The sequence below is a fragment of the Girardinichthys multiradiatus genome, chromosome 19, assembly GCF_021462225.1.
Source record: "Girardinichthys multiradiatus isolate DD_20200921_A chromosome 19, DD_fGirMul_XY1, whole genome shotgun sequence".
Lineage (NCBI taxonomy): Eukaryota > Metazoa > Chordata > Actinopteri > Cyprinodontiformes > Goodeidae > Girardinichthys > Girardinichthys multiradiatus.
The window spans coordinates 24,289,103-24,306,737 of NC_061811.1; positions in this window are offsets into that span (position 1 = coordinate 24,289,103).

Here is a 17,635-nt window from a genome sequence, read left to right on the forward strand (position 1 = left end):
ATTTTAGTAGCTCGGCACGAGGGCGCTGTTTTAACAAACTTGGCTAAGGCAACCTATAAAAACCTCCTAAAATATCTTAGAACCAGGCAACAAGACGTTTTACCACCAATAAAAAACCAACAATACGGTGACTCAAATAATTGAATGTCCACGATTTAACTAGAATTTTATATGCTTTCTTTAATTAGTAACGATTTGCAGGGGTCAGTAACACCTTAAATTCGGCAACACAAAATAATTTCAATAATAGAAATGAATCAATCAACTCAACCTGTCTTTCCCTGATGCTGAAACTAGTGGGTTTGGACAGGCTTTGAAGACGGAGGCTCATCCATGCACCTGATGGAGATGTTTCTTCTGGTAACAACGAGTGGTTTCTTGAAGGGAATACGACTTAATCTTCAGTTTTCTTCCTTTAAGTGGCAGGCACTGATGCTCCAGGCTTCGATGGTTAAACAGAAACTTTGTTGTCATATCTCTCAGAAGACAGTAATTTCCAGAGGCTAAAGAGTTGAAGGAAACCCGGAGACATAAATGAGGTTGATTCAGGACTTCCAGAAGCCTGAAACTTAGAGCGATCAGCTGTTCACCGATCAAGTTCACGTCTGTTGTCTGGATAAAAAGGCTTTAGATGAAATCAGATTCTTAATTTTGAGGCACAGTCCTTTCTGGGCACACGAGTTGATCCTCTTTTTTAATGCAGTCGATCAGTTGGGCTGTGTCTCTGGTGCTTTTCCATCTGAACTTCTTTTCTCCATCTGATCTTGTTCGCTGGTCTTCTGCGAGGAAACAACCAACTAGTTCCTCTATTCTTGCCCATTTTATAGAGCATTTCCACCAAACTCTTTGTGCTCATTGGCCAGTGGTTTTGCCATGGCTGTCCCATTGGTCACCTGTGACATAAGGTGATCTTTTTTTCTGGAATTTCCCGAGTCGTGTCCATATCAGACATGCCATCACCACCTCAGTCCTGAGCTGTCTGCTGGCCTCTTCTTTGACCTGCACCCCCGCCTCAATCATCAGCCTTGTGCTGTAAGCTACAGCTCTCACTTCCCCAATTCCTGAACATTTGCTCTATTCCTGTCTCACTCATGTTGGCATTATGAATCTGAGAATATTATTTAATATTAATATTTTAATATTTTATCAAATAATATTTGTTAAGGGTTGTCCTGTGAATACCAGCCCATTAAGGCGATGGTATTAGGACAGAATAGAAAGGTGTGAGACAAGCTCTGACATTATTGAACAGCAAAACTCTGCACACATATGGAATGAATTCACACAATTTCTTAAAATACAAGAATTTATTAACAAAAATAAATTAACTCAAAGTTTCATATATTTCAATCAACAAACTCTTTACTATGCTAAAACAATCCAACTAAACTACCAAGCAGAATTAAAGAATAATGAAGACTAATGGGCTATGTACAATATAAACAAGTTGATTAAAGATGATTGAAAATTATGACCAAAAGAGTGATGCAACATTACCATGTAATGTTTATGTTTGAGAACCAAGGATTATCTTGAAGAATCTGGAAGTGAAGTTAAATTAGTCTTGGAACCAACTTAGGCAACCATTCACAATGCAAGATCAGATAAAATATTATTTTAATAAAATAATGTTTTAAATAATGATTTGCTGAATAAAACCAACCTTCTGGATGACTAATTCTCAACGGTGTCTAATTAACTGCCTTTATTTATTAAAATAATATTTAAATAAATATTATTAAGGGAGTATTTTGGAAAAGAGCCAAATCTTTCTGGAGAAATGGGGCTTAATGGTGTTTACTTAGTTATCAAATTTAGTAAATTGATGTTTAGGGACTATTATTCACTAGCTTGAAAACTAACAACCTTTTTGTTAAATACTCTTTAGTAGCAGCACATGTTCTCGCCGGTTAGCCGTTGAGCTAACAAAAGAAGCTGATAGCTTAGCACCAAAATCAACCACATACCTTTTAAAATACCAGGGTTAATAAAAGGGTTAAAATGCACAAGCGCGGACGGCGCTTTATGGGCGATCTTCTGTGTGTAAAATCACCCTTTAAATAAAGTTTGTCTTAACTTTAAAAACACAGACAAAGAACACAAAACTGAACATGTGCGCTGCAGATATTCTGCTAGCACCAAGACAGCTGAGTTCAACACAAACAAAACCAAACTTCATAAAATGAAAAACGTTTAGTGTTAGGTATTATTTAATCAACTCAGAGGTAAGGAACAACACAGTCAGTTTTACTTGCGGCAAGGGTAGCTGTGCAATACAAACTACAAAGTATTAACACTCCTCCCTCTTTATTTATACATGCTTGGTCACACACAGTTCAAACAACATTCATGGTTGGTGTGTGTGTGGGTGTGTGTGTGTGTGTGGGGTCAGAAAGGTTAAGGTTCATTTGTCTTGATTATGAACAAACAGAGGAAGTGAGAAGTGGGGACCCGGTGAATAGCCCCCAGATGCTGCTAATAAAAGCATAAAAGAATAAAAGCATAACTCATTTTTGTTACCATCTCCCTTCCTGTAACATGTAAAGAGGGAAAAGCACTTAGAGCAGACATGAGTGATAAACAATACAAAAGTTTTAAAACCCTAACATTTAGATAATTTCAATCTAAATCACTTCTATATTATTCTGCTCTGCCCAAACATTTAACCTCATGAAATGTGGAGAGGAATGTTGTCCAAGGCCGTGAAGTTTGAAGAAACCTCCACAGTCAACAAACTGTTAGCTACAGCTAACCTCCTTAGCTGTGGTGAGTGGCGGCCGTTCTGTCGGCCAGCCAAAACTGCACGTTACCGTAACCACAGTGATGCGGCTCCTGTTATCCTTCTCTCAGACAGGGAAAACCGCTCCGCTCGGCTTCGTAGTGACCGCGTCTCTGTAGGGAACTTCTCTGGGACAGTTTGCTTCTGCAGGCCTCAGAGAGAAAGTAGGCAATGCTTACACCTTAATTTCCCCGTTCATGAATGAAAATACCAGATACACATACAGTATTTCATTCGTACTTAACTTTGCATATGATCAATGATCGTATGACATCCTTGGATCCAGTTTGAAGAGTCTCGCTGCCTCTCCGATCCTGGTCCCGCAAAAAGGAACAGTGGAAGAGGTCAGCTTGTTGGAGAGGGGGTGCTTTTATTCAGACAGTGGCATCATGGGAAGTCTGCTGCTACCCCCCTTTCCTCAGTTGCTGGAAGACAGTTAAATGCAATTTATTTTGAAAGTTCCAGAAAAGTGTGTACCGGAGTTTTAATGTTGAAATCCATGGCTGGGTCCCAACACTCAACATTACACTTCCTCTTAAACAGAGGCTTTAATTCTTACATCGGTGCTGCTCAAACTTTTAGTTACAGCGTTTACTTCATTTACAGTTTAAAACCATTACTTAAACTTCATCCTTTTTATTCATACACCACACAACATTATCTCTTTCATATATAGCTGATTGAGGATTTCTAAACCTTAATGTTTTTTATTTTAATTATCAGTTCTCAATCATATTTCAATCATATGTGTTTTAACTTGATAATCAAAGATTACTCATTTCATTTAATACTTGTTGAAAATGTAAAATCATTATACATCATTTTCTTGGTTACACTTCTTGTTTATATTTCTGCAAAAGATAAGATCGTTAATATGTGATGGTACACGGGCCTTTCCAGTCTCTCAGTTCTAGAATATGAGAATATGCTTGTTTCACTCTCTACTGCTTCAACTGTGTATTTTAATAATTATTGCATGGATTACACAAAAGGATATTTATTGTAGTTTTTATGGATTTAACTGTAGCAGTTAATGAATGTTGCATGGATTACATGGAAAGATCTCACCTTATTTTGACAATATATATGGATATAATTACTCAGTTGTCCTTATTTTGCACTCTGTCATCTTTCTTTAGAACAAGGTCACACATTCTAAATGGTTAATAGACCACAATGAGGGACACTTGCTTTGTAAGTGCACAGAAGGTGCGCCATATTACATCATCCTTTACATTGCATCTAAGTCCCAGGTAAGCAATGAGGGGCTTCTAGACCCTCGATAAGGGCCTAATAAATTTACAGTAATTATTAGAAATAAAATTTTAAAAACATTTCAATAAATCTAATATTAATCCAAAATAAACTCTTCTATTATATAAGAGAAATATTTGTTTTATACATATATTCAAAAGAAACACTAGCCCAAACGAGTTGCACGGTATGTGTTAATTTACAGTTTTATTTAAAAGCAGCCAGAATTCAGAATTTATCCAGCTCTGTTGCTAGGTAAGGTAAGTTTATTTATATAGCGCTTTTCAGCAACAAGACACTCAAAGCGCTGTACATACAATTACAATACAATCACAAAGCAAATAAATACAGACACAGACACAGAAAAACAAATCAAATGATAAAATCAAACAACAGAGGTAATTTAAAAAAGTAAAATAAAATAAAGAGAATAGAATGATGGACAAGAAACTGAAAGGAAAATTGGACTGAAAACGCAACTAATCATGCCTAGATGGCACAGTCAAAGGCCACTCTAAACAAATAAGTTTTTAATCTTGATTTAAAGCAACTATGTTTTCAGCGCTTTTACAGTTTTCTGGCAGTTTATTCCAGATTAGTGGAGCATAAGAACTAAAAGCTGCTTCTCCATGTTTGGTTCTGGTTTTGGGTACTGTTAGGGTGTGAATACTTTTGTATTGTTTATCACTCATGTTTGCTCTAAGTGCTTTTCCCTCCTACATGCCATAGAAAGGGATATATGGGAGGCAGTGAGTTATGACTACCAAGTCCTCACTCCCTCTCTCCGTTTAAGATCAAGACACATGAACCCTAACCTTTTTGACCCCCCCCCCACACACACACACACACACACCCTGAATGTTTGTTGAACTGTGTGTGAACCAGCATGTATAAATAAAGAGACAGGGGTGCCAACACTTTGTAGGCTGCACTGCAGAGCTACCCTTGCAAGTAAATTGACTGTATCGTTCTTGCCTCTGAGTTGACTAAATAATACCTAACATTAATTTGGTCCTTCGAAGCCGGATATTATAAGAACTAAACTGATCTTATTTTTCTTTGCAGTGACTGGCGGATCTCCGGGAACAGCCTGACGTCGAGTTAAGCGCTGCCGTACAGCCGCACCTAGGCCTGGTGGCTGAAAGTCCCGGTGTGTGACATTCGCATCTGGCCGGTGGGTTATCGTCTTGCTCGACGCCGGGTGACCCTGGGGGGTCTGACAGAATCACCTAGAAGTCAACTCCGAGGTGAGATAGCTTTAAAATACAGTACATGAGATAAGAGTAAGTGCTATATAAATAAAAAAAGAAAAGTACTTAAAAGTCGTTGGTAGTGTGTTGCCGGTAAGGACACTGCATTGGATAGGTTTTATTTCGCCGCAAGGAAATAGCGATAAATTTAGGTAGGATCTCGCCACAAAGAGATCAGAAACGACTAGGTAATTTCGCCGTAAGGGAACTGGATAATTTGGTTGATAACATTTCGCCGCAAGGAAATGAAATTAAATGTTGCATAATAAGGGAGCTCATAAACTAAGCGAGATCGACCATACATATTGCTGAAGGGACATAAATATGTCAAAATACTAACTGTGTGAGTGCTGCTGTGTGTGTTTGGAGGACTAAGCATTTTTGGAAGAATCATAGCAAGATTCTGTTGGTTGGTTTTCTTTTGCCCAGATCAAAAATACCTTTTATCTGGGACATTCATACTATAATTGATCTACCGTGCCAGAGGAACCGCAGGAGGGGACACGGACGCCTGGCCAGCCTGAGACGTTCTCAGTCCACCTCCATTTTACGGAGGGGAGTCCTATAGTGCCTGCCTGCGGCTTCTGGCCGATTGGATCCGAACTATTTGTCTACAAATATATCTGGGTGAGAAGTTGCTCTGTATTATTATTATTATTATTATTTCTTTTTTTTTTTTATTACACATTAACCATCATCTCCCAAAAAATGAAAGGAAAAGGTGGTGATGAGTGTGTTAAATGTGCTTTAACTTGGGAAGATAAGTTTGGTTTTTTAGAGTGGAAGTTTGAGTGTAAATAAGTTAAATAGTTTAAATAGTTTCAAGAAAAACAGTTGATGGATGGAGATGAGAAAAATAAAAAACATAAGAAAAAGATTAAAAAGCACAGAGTGCATCAATTAAGGTGTTAAAGAGTTAAAACTTTCCTGCAGGAAGTTTCGTTTGTCTTAAATATTGTAATCAGTCGGAAAAGAAAGGAGTATAGTGCATGTTATGGTGGACAACTGACTGACTGACTGATAATATTTCTGTGTGCAAAATCTGAACCTATACTAAACTTTTTCATCTGCCTCTCACACACACACACATACACACATGTATGGGATTTGAGTGCAACATCTGCGTTTTTGAGTCTGGACTTTAGAAACCTGCCCTTCTCATGGCTACTCCGCCAGAGACGCTTCTCCAGCATGGCCTGAAAGAGAAGGATCCTGCCTGCCTGTCTGCCTGCTGCTGCAAATCACAGTGTGAGTTTCCACCAGAACGAAAGTCTGGCCCAAACCCACTGAGATGGACAACGATCCATGCTGCTGCAGAGCCAGAAGAGCGATACACTGGATTTATATTGAAAGCACATCTTAGGCGGGCAGAAGAGAAACAGGCCAGAGCAAAGTTCTTTCTCCCTCCTGGAGAAGTTAAAGTGGACAAGGAGTTAATGTCCCTCCAACAGACCTGAAATGCTTGGATTGTTTTTGGACTGATAGAGGATTGTGTGCCATGACAGTCTGACTGTGGAGCGATTAAGAAACTGATGGGGGTAATGTACTGTTGGGACCACACAGCCATGGGTGTTCAACACTAAAACTCCGGTACATACTTTCCTGGAACCTTTCAAAATAAAGTGCATTAACCTTCTTCCAGCACAGCCAGGAAATGGGGTAACTGCGGACTTCCTGTGGCGCCAATACCCAAATAAAAGCCCCACCTTTCCACAAGTCTTTCTCATCCACACCGATGACCATCGGGTCAGGAGGGAACACAGCGCGCTGAATGTCTTTTGCTGGCAAAAGGACATAAATTCAACTGGATCCAAGGACCAATCATTTGCAAAAGTTAAGTAGAATGAAATACTGTCTGTGTATCCGGTATTTTCATTCATGAACGGAGAAATTAAGGTGTAAGAGTTGCTTACATTTTCTCTTCGAGGCCCCACAGAAGCAAACGGTGTTCCGAGAGAAGCTGTTTCGACAAGCCGAGTCTGGAGGAAAGACGACGTGTTTACGGTAACGAACAGCTGGTCACCTTCTGATCGGGAGAAACTGAGGAAGTTAGCGGGAAGCTAACTCTTTGTTCACGACGGATATCTTCTTCAAACTTCGCCTTGGGACGACATTCCCTCAACAGCTTCAGAGGTTGGGGTTTGGGCAGATTAACAGATTGGTTTAGGATGAAATGATCTAAACGTTTTCATGTTATGAAGTTTGTTTTGTGGAACTCGGCTATCTTGGTGCTAGCATGCTACCTGTAGCACCGAGGCCGGTTCGGGTTCTTTGTATGTATGTAAAGAGGGAAAAGCACTTAGAGCAGACATGAGTGATAAACAATACAAAAGTTTTAAAACCCTAACATTTAGATAATTTCAATCTAAATCACTTCTATATTATTCTGCTCTGCCCAAACATTTAACCTCATGAAATGTGGAGAGGAATGTTGTCCAAGGCCGTGAAGTTTGAAGAAACCTCCACAGTCAACAAACTGTTAGCTACAGCTAACCTCCTTAGCTGTGGTGAGTGGCGGCCGTTCTGTCGGCCAGCCAAAACTGCACGTTACCGTAACCACAGTGATGCGGCTCCTGTTATCCTTCTCTCAGACAGGGAAAACCGCTCCGCTCGGCTTCGTAGTGACCGCGTCTCTGTAGGGAACTTCTCTGGGACAGTTTGCTTCTGCAGGCCTCAGAGAGAAAGTAGGCAATGCTTACACCTTAATTTCCCCGTTCATGAATGAAAATACCAGATACACATACAGTATTTCATTCGTACTTAACTTTGCATATGATCAATGATCGTATGACATCCTTGGATCCAGTTTGAAGAGTCTCGCTGCCTCTCCGATCCTGGTCCCGCAAAAAGGAACAGTGGAAGAGGTCAGCTTGTTGGAGAGGGGGTGCTTTTATTCAGACAGTGGCATCATGGGAAGTCTGCTGCTACCCCCCTTTCCTCAGTTGCTGGAAGACAGTTAAATGCAATTTATTTTGAAAGTTCCAGAAAAGTGTGTACCGGAGTTTTAATGTTGAAATCCATGGCTGGGTCCCAACACTCAACATTACACTTCCTCTTAAACAGAGGCTTTAATTCTTACATCGGTGCTGCTCAAACTTTTAGTTACAGCGTTTACTTCATTTACAGTTTAAAACCATTACTTAAACTTCATCCTTTTTATTCATACACCACACAACATTATCTCTTTCATATATAGCTGATTGAGGATTTCTAAACCTTAATGTTTTTTATTTTAATTATCAGTTCTCAATCATATTTCAATCATATGTGTTTTAACTTGATAATCAAAGATTACTCATTTCATTTAATACTTGTTGAAAATGTAAAATCATTATACATCATTTTCTTGGTTACACTTCTTGTTTATATTTCTGCAAAAGATAAGATCGTTAATATGTGATGGTACACGGGCCTTTCCAGTCTCTCAGTTCTAGAATATGAGAATATGCTTGTTTCACTCTCTACTGCTTCAACTGTGTATTTTAATAATTATTGCATGGATTACACAAAAGGATATTTATTGTAGTTTTTATGGATTTAACTGTAGCAGTTAATGAATGTTGCATGGATTACATGGAAAGATCTCACCTTATTTTGACAATATATATGGATATAATTACTCAGTTGTCCTTATTTTGCACTCTGTCATCTTTCTTTAGAACAAGGTCACACATTCTAAATGGTTAATAGACCACAATGAGGGACACTTGCTTTGTAAGTGCCCAGAAGGTGCGCCATATTACATCATCCTTTACATTGCATCTAAGTCCCAGGTAAGCAATGAGGGGCTTCTAGACCCTCGATAAGGGCCTAATAAATTTACAGTAATAAAATAAAAGTAATAAAATAAAGAGAATAGAATGATGGACAAGAAAATGAAAGGAAAATTGGACTGAAAACGCAACTAATCATGCCTAGATGGCACAGTCAAAGGCCACTCTAAACAAATAAGTTTTTAATCTTGATTTAAAGCAACTATGTTTTCAGCGCTTTTACAGTTTTCTGGCAGTTTATTCCAGATTAGTGGAGCATAAGAACTAAAAGCTGCTTCTCCATGTTTGGTTCTGGTTTTGGGTACTGTTAGGGTTTGAATACTTTTGTATTGTTTATCACTCATGTTTGCTCTAAGTGCTTTTCCCTCCTACATGCCATAGAAAGGGATATATGGGAGGCAGTGAGTTATGACTACCAAGTCCTCACTCCCTCTCTCCGTTTAAGATCAAGACACATGAACCGTAACCTTTTTGACCCCACACACACACACACACACACACACACCCTGAATGTTTGTTGAACTGTGTGTGAACCAGCATGTATAAACAAAGAGACAGGGGTGCCAACACTTTGTAGTCTGCACTGCAGAGCTACCCTTGCAAGTAAATTGACTGTATCGTTCTTGCCTCTGAGTTGACTAAATAATACCTAACATTAATTTGGTCCTTCGAAGCCGGATATTATAAGAACTAAACTGATCTTATTTTTCTTTGCAGTGACTGGCGGATCTCCGGGAACAGCCTGACGTCGAGTTAAGCGCTGCCGTACAGCCGCACCTAGGCCTGGTGGCTGAAAGTCCCGGTGTGTGACATTCGCATCTGGCCGGTGGGTTATCGTCTTGCTCGACGCCGGGTGACCCTGGGGGGTACGACAGAATCACCTAGAAGTCAACTCCGAGGTGAGATAGCTTTAAAATACAGTACATGAGATAAGAGTAAGTGCTATATAAATAAAAAAAGAAAAGTACTTAAAAGTCGTTGGTAGTGTGTTGCCGGTAAGGACACTGCATTGGATAGGTTTTATTTCGCCGCAAGGAAATAGCGATAAATTTAGGTAGGATCTCGCCGCAAAGAGATCAGAAACGACTAGGTAATTTCGCCATAAGGGAACTGGATAATTTGGTTGATAACATTTCGCCGCAAGGAAATGAAATTAAATGTTGCATAATAAGGGAGCTCATAAACTAAGCGAGATCGACCATACATATTGCTGAAGGGACATAAATATGTCAAAATACTAACTGTGTGAGTGCTGCTGTGTGTGTTTGGAGGACTAAGCATTTTTGGAAGAATCATAGCAAGATTCTGTTGGTTGGTTTTCTTTTGCCCAGATTAAAAATACCTTTTATCTGGGACATTCATACTATAATTGATCTACCGTGCCAGAGGAACCGCAGGAGGGGACACGGACGCCTGGCCAGCCTGAGACGTTGTTTTCAGTCCACCTCCATTTTACGAAGGGGAGTCCTATAGTGCCTGCCTGCGGCTTCTGGCCGATTGGATCCGAACTATTTGTCTACAAATATATCTGGGTGAGAAGTTGCTCTGTATTATTATTATTATTATTATTTCTTTTTTTTTTTTATTACACATTAACCATCATCTCCTAAAAAATGAAAGGAAAAGGTGGTGATGAGTGTGTTAAATGTGCTTTAACTTGGGAAGATAAGTTTGGTTTTTCACAGAGTGGAAGTTTGAGTGTAAATAAGTTAAATAGTTTAAATGGTTTCAAGAAAAACAGTTGATGGATGGAGATGAGAAAAATAAAAAACATAAGAAAAAGATTAAAAAGCACAGAGTGCATCAATTAAGGTGTTAAAGAGTTAAAACTTTCCTGCAGGAAGTTTCGTTTGTCTTAAATATTGCAATCAGTCGGAAAAGAAAGGAGTATAGTGCATGTTATGGTGGACAACTGACTGACTGACTGATAATATTTCTGTGTGCAAAATCTGAACCTATACTAAACTTTTTCATCTGCCTCTCACACACACACACATACACACATGTATGGGATTTGAGTGCAACATCTGCGTTTTTGAGTCTGGACTTTAGAAACCTGCCCTTCTCATGGCTACTCCGCCAGAGACGCTTCTCCAGCATGGCCTGAAAGAGAAGGATCCTGCCTGCCTGTCTGCCTGCTGCTGCAAATCACAGTGTGAGTTTCCACCAGAACGAAAGTCTGGCCCAAACCTACTGAGATGGACAACGATCCATGCTGCTGCAGAGCCAGAAGAGCGATACACTGGATTTATATTGAAAGCACATCTTAGGCGGGCAGAAGAGAAACAAGCCGGAGCAAAGTTCTTTCTCCCTCCTGGAGAAGTTAAAGTGGACAAGGAGTTAATGTCCCTCCAACAGACCTGAAATGCTTGGATTGTTTTTGGACTGATAGAGGATTGTGTGCCATGACAGTCTGACTGTGGAGCGATTAAGAAACTGATGGGGGTAATGTACAAACACACATTTGCATAAATCTTTTCCTATTTTCTGCAATGAAGAACGCTTATTAACCGCTGCTCATGTGACGCTTGCTTGACGTTGACAGATATAGCGGTTTAAAATAATATTTTAGGGTTAGAAAAGTATCTTTAAAAGGGTGATAACTTAGCTCATTTGATACTTTCCAGTTAATTCTTTTAGAGAAGCAAGTTCTCTTTCATTGTGGAATATTCAGGGTCAATTATTCTAGTTATTAAAAGTTATTAAAAGCAGAGGAAGTTACAACATCTCCGAAACTCAGCAGTAACCATGTGTTTCTATGTTATTCTCAGGACAGATCTCATGAAGGAGCATTTTTAAAACCCATTGCATGCGTAACACCTGATGGGTTTCTCCTTCAGGCATTATTTTCTGTTGTCAGAGTTTGTATCCCATAAATCTAATGGTTAGAGACCTCATTAAAACAGGCTTAGTTCTACTGCAGATGGTCTTCATACAATTTCTGTCACAGTACTTACAGTTTGGTGCAGTTTTTGTCCGCAAGTGTTAACTGACGCTTATGGAAAGTACAAATTCATTGTTTTTCACAGCAGCTGCTGGGAAGAGGTTATATTAGGTTTTTCTTCCCTCTTCTGATTCATGCAGCGTGTTGATTTACACTGTACCTTATACAGGTCCTTCTCAAAATATTAGCATATTGTGATAAAGTTCATTATTTTCTATAATGTAATGATGAAAATTTAACATTCATATATTTTAGATTCATTGCACACTAACTGAAATATTTCAGGTCTTTTATTGTTTTAATACGGATGATTTTGGCATACAGCTTATGAAAACCCAAAATTCCTATCACACAAAATTAGCATATTTCATCCGACCAATAAAAGAAAAGTGTTTTTAATACAAAAAACATCAACCTTCAAATAATCATGTACAGTTATGCACTCAATACTTGGTCGGGAATCCTTTTGCAGAAATGACTGCTTCAATGCGGCGTGGCATGGAGGCAATCAGCCTGTGGCACTGCTGAGGTCTTATGGAGGCCCAGGATGCTTCGATAGCAGCCTTTAGCTCATCCAGAGTGTTGGGTCTTGAGTCTCTCAACGTTCTCTTCACAATATCCCACAGATTCTCTATGGGGTTCAGGTCAGGAGAGTTGGCAGGCCAATTGAGCACAGTGATACCATGGTCAGTAAACCATTTACCAGTGGTTTTGGCACTGTGAGCAGGTGCCAGGTCATGCTGAAAAATGAAATCTTCATCTCCATAAAGCTTTTCAGCAGATGGAAGCATGAAGTGCTCCAAAATCTCCTGATAGCTAGCTGCATTGACCCAGCCCTTGATAAAACACAGTGGACCAACACCAGCAGCTGACATGGCACCCCAGACCATCACTGACTGTGGGTACTTGACACTGGACTTCTGGCATTTTGGCATTTCCTTCTCCCCAGTCTTCCTCCAGACTCTGGCACCTTGATTTCCGAATGACATGCAGAATTTGCTTTCATCCGAAAAAGGTAGTTTGGACCACTGAGCAACAGTCCAGTGCTGCATCTCTGTAGCCCAGGTCAGGTGCTTCTGCCGCTGTTTCTGGTTCAAAAGTGGCTTGACCTGGGGAATGCGGCACCTGTAGTCCATTTCCTGCACACGCCTGTGCACGGTGGCTCTGGATGTTTCTACTCCAGACTCAGTCCACTGCTTCCGCAGGTTCCCCAAGGTCTGGAATCGGCCCTTCTCCACAATCTTCCTCAGGGTCCGGTCACCTCTTCTCGTTGTGCAGCGTTTTCTGCCACACTTTTTCCTTTCCACAGACTTCCCACTGAGGGAATCAAGATACAGCACTCTGGGAACAGCCTATTCGTTCAGAAATTTCTTTCTGTGTCTTACCCTCTTGCTTGAGGGTGTGAATAGTGGCCTTCTGGACAGCAGTCAGGTCGGCAGTCTTACCCATGATTGAGGTTTTGAGTGATGAACCAGGCTGGGAGTTTTAAAGGCCTCAGGAATCTTTTGCAGGTGTTTAGAGTTAACTCGTTGATTCAGATGATTAGGTTCATAGCTCGTTTAGAGACCCTTTTAATGATATGCTAATTTTGTGAGATAGGAATTTTGGGTTTTCATGAGCTGTATGCCAAAATCATCCGTATTAAGACAATGAAAGACCTGAAATATTTCAGTTAGTGTGCAATGAATCTAAAATATATGAATGTTAAATTTTCATCATGACATTATGGAAAATAATGAACTTCATCACAATATGCTAATATTTTGAGAAGGACCTGTATTAGGTCCTGACAAAAACTATGAAAGGCTTGGTTCTGCAGGTCTTTTTTCTCCCTTTGGGGAAGGAATGGAAACCTAATCAGTTCTGTGCTGCACAGAAATATTAAAACACTTGTTGTTTTCTAAGATATCACTGGCTAAAACTTTTAAAACTTTTGAGAGTTTATGGGTGTTGTTAAACACATTTTCCTTGGCAAAACAAACCTTTAATGAGAAAAATTGGGTGATTTTTGAAGGTAAGAAAGATTCTGATCGGACAGTGATACCACACAAAATTAAACTAATCTCATGTTCCCTAAAAGACTCTGCATGAAAAGGCCTTCAGAACTGTGGAATTATTTCCCACCACAGTACCAAATTTTTTAAGCATGCTTTTTCTTTATTTTAAAACAGATCTGTGTTTTTGTTTTGTTCTTGTTTTCTTTTTAGCATAATGTTAGTCTGAAGTTTCTTATGAACTGGGTTAGGAGCAAATATGATCTGAGGTAAATTAGGAGGTGTGAACTAGTGATTTATAAATCTGATTATTGTCCAAGCAGAAATAATACACTAACAGGTCTGGGGATATTTAGCCAATCCTTCAATCTCTGCAGAAAGTTAGCATCATTGTTCAATGCAGTAGTACTCAACCTGTGGTTCCTGGACTCCATAAAATTATAATACTTAATTAAAAGTAGACCGATTACCTATTAAAACAGATCTAAGCTAATGATGGGTTCCAGTCATTTGGTGGCTTTGAAATGCAATAATACTCGAAATTTCTACTCTGGGGAACACAGATTGGGGTTGAAGAGTTTTGTTTTGGAACCAAGGTTAGGATTTTTATAACGGAATAAAGACAAGTAAAATCCTTTATTTTAGGGAAAAAAAAAAAGACAAAAGAAATAAAGGCCCTCTTAACAGTAAGAGGATGGTCGGCTCAAACTCCAGTCTCCTTGTTTGATTTCTAAAGGTTTAAAGATTAAAAGAATACCTAGGAGTACAAAGGTACACAAGGTAATTTCAGATTACTAATAGATAAAATATTGGACCATTTATCAGCATTTAGATTATTAGAGAGGGGTTCTAGTAATAATTTTCTCCCCAACTTTCAAAATTTAAATAGCCAAATTAAGGAAAATTATGTGTGTCTTCCCTTTGAAACACTATGTGGAAAAAAGTCCAGTTTGGAGTCAAGTTTCTAATCTTAATTTCTGATTAAGTCAAACACTGCAGTTTTTGTTTTGTTTGGGTAGACCATAAAAATGTCAATGCCGGCTTAAAATACTTCTTTGCATTTAACCTGAGCAGAGAAATTCTTGAATACAGCAGCGATCAAATTGAGCCAAACAAAAAGAGAATCATAACAATAACTCTCAGGATTGTAGTTATTATTATTACAGAGTTACAGTATAAAAAATTGGTAAATTTAGATTCATGTTAATGAAAACTGTTGCTGTGCTTCTAAATAGCTTGAGATCTCTGTGGACTATGTGCACTCATCTTAAAAAGGATCCTGAAGATTGTCATAACAACATTGATCAATTACAGCATTAAAAGATGGCTCAGAAAACATATTCTGAAAAGAGATTGTTAAAAATTTCTTTGAATTCTTGAAGCTTCAAATTTGGCCATTTGTTTGTCTTTGTTTTGTTGGACTGAATGTTTGATTATATGTTGCGTGAAACAATAATCCATGTTTAGAATAATGTTTCTAAATCCCAGATTGATTAAAACTTTGAGTTTTCAGGATAGTTAAGAAGCAGCTTGTTTCTGAGGTAGGTGCATGTTAACAGTTTTGCAATTTAAGGTTCACTTAGATGGGTTGGAATGAAGAAACTGTGGGTCCCGCCCATAGGCTGTCAATCATAGGTTAGTTCTGCCTGACTCCGCCCACCTACCAGGTTGGTTCATGCCTTTGTTGTCATGGTAACGCTCAGCACCTCCCTTCCTGAGTTTTAACGTTGTTTAAGAGACGATAGAATCAAAATGCTTGTAGTGATTGTTGCCTTAAAAATATGGTTTTTTGTATAATAATTAAGGATATAGCATGACTTTTAGATTTATGTGTTTTACTATTAAAAGATTAATGAAATAGTTTACACTAGTTTGAAGAATTAGTTTTGCATGCAGAATCATTGGTGATTTATTAGATTGAAAGTTTCCCTGGTGCCATTAAGCTAGCTGACAGTTCAAGATATGCCAAAAGTAAGGAATATATTTTTGATAAAGAATCTGAGTCATGACTTTATACTTGGTGGGAATTATTTATTAGATTCAATTTGTAGAGTGTATGCGTCAAGATTACATTAGATTTCCATTAATCTAATACTTATCTTCATACAAGACAAATCAGGATGATATGTGACTAATTTCTAAGTGAGATATTGATGAACTGAATAACTAAAGTTGTGTTTTGTTGTTAATGGAACTGAGTTCCAGTTATAAACATCTGGATTTTATTTCTGTTGTTTTCGTTGAATTCATAGAGACACATAGTTATGTCAGAATTCATTTCTTTGGTTCTATGTAATGTGATCCTGGTTACTAGAACATTTTTGTTCAAACTTTTTGCTGGATTGTCACATGGGTTGGACCCGGCACCAGAAGAGGGGAATGTCAGAATAAAGTAACATGGGGTTCCAAAAGTTTTAGCACAGTGAGGACTTAGTGACAATGCGAGAGAGACGTTGTACAGAATAAAGTAACATGGGGATATTGCCAAGATCAATTTTTTCCACATCTTTGTGTGAAGATAGGATGTTGCTTTACTGTCAAAACCTGTCCACTGTGTTTTCTCAAGTTTCACAGACGGTGAAGGCTGCATTACCAGAAACAGCCACTTCCACCCTCCGGTCCTTTATTCCTGGCGACTGGATTCTGGTCAGAGAATCTAGGAGAAAACACTGGAAGTCCAGGGCTGGAATGGCCCATATCAGATCCTACTAGACACCCAGGAAAGCTGCAGGAAAGCTCCAGCTCCTCCAGCTTCATCTGGCTTCCAGGACACAAGTCATCTTCCAACTGGATCATCCACGGCTTGAAAGGTGTGAGGACAGCGGACCACCACAAGACAAAGAACTGCAAGCTGATCACTGGCGAGTGATTGAAGAGGTGGTTGAAGAACATTGTTCTTACAAGGGCACAATCTCTTGGGCAGTGCAACGTTATTTCAGAATCTACTTAAGGCCATCGCATTGCCTGAAAGTTGGAAATCATAAGGTCATTTGCCTCACTGCATACACACCACAGTGAGAGACACATAGGAAACATACAGGGAATACCTCTACACATTACACGTAACCTTTCTCTGGATGATGGACTGGTGACGTCTGCAACAGAGAGACAGTCAAATATGCGCCATGATGCTTATTCTCCTTAATTTCTTAATATTTGGTGGCTGCTAGGGGCTCCTTTGCCTGGACAGTGAGGGTCAGCCAAATTATTTTCTCCCACTTTGACAGCGAAACTGACTCTGAGGAGGAAATCTCAGATGTTTTTATCTAACTTTTATGTTTATTGCTTGATATCTATCATTATGGTACACATTTGAGATGTGTTCATTTCCACTGTTGTTTAGTTGGACTATGGAAGCCTAACTTCCAGCAGGTTAGAGTTCCTGTTTCTAAACATATTTCTAGAGGAGCTTCCTACGACCGCTCAGCTGTACCGGACTGGTAACAGGGCAGCTTGAAGCGCAGAAGCCACTCAGGAGAGGCAGCAGGATTTTTGAGTTTTGTTTATAATTTGTTTTCAGTACCAGAAGAAAGGACATTCCACTTCAAGGTCACGATGCAGTTAAATGGACGATGTTCTGTTCTGATGCTAATGATTGGTATTGCAAGTATTTTTATTATCCCTGACCCGAGGACGGTTTA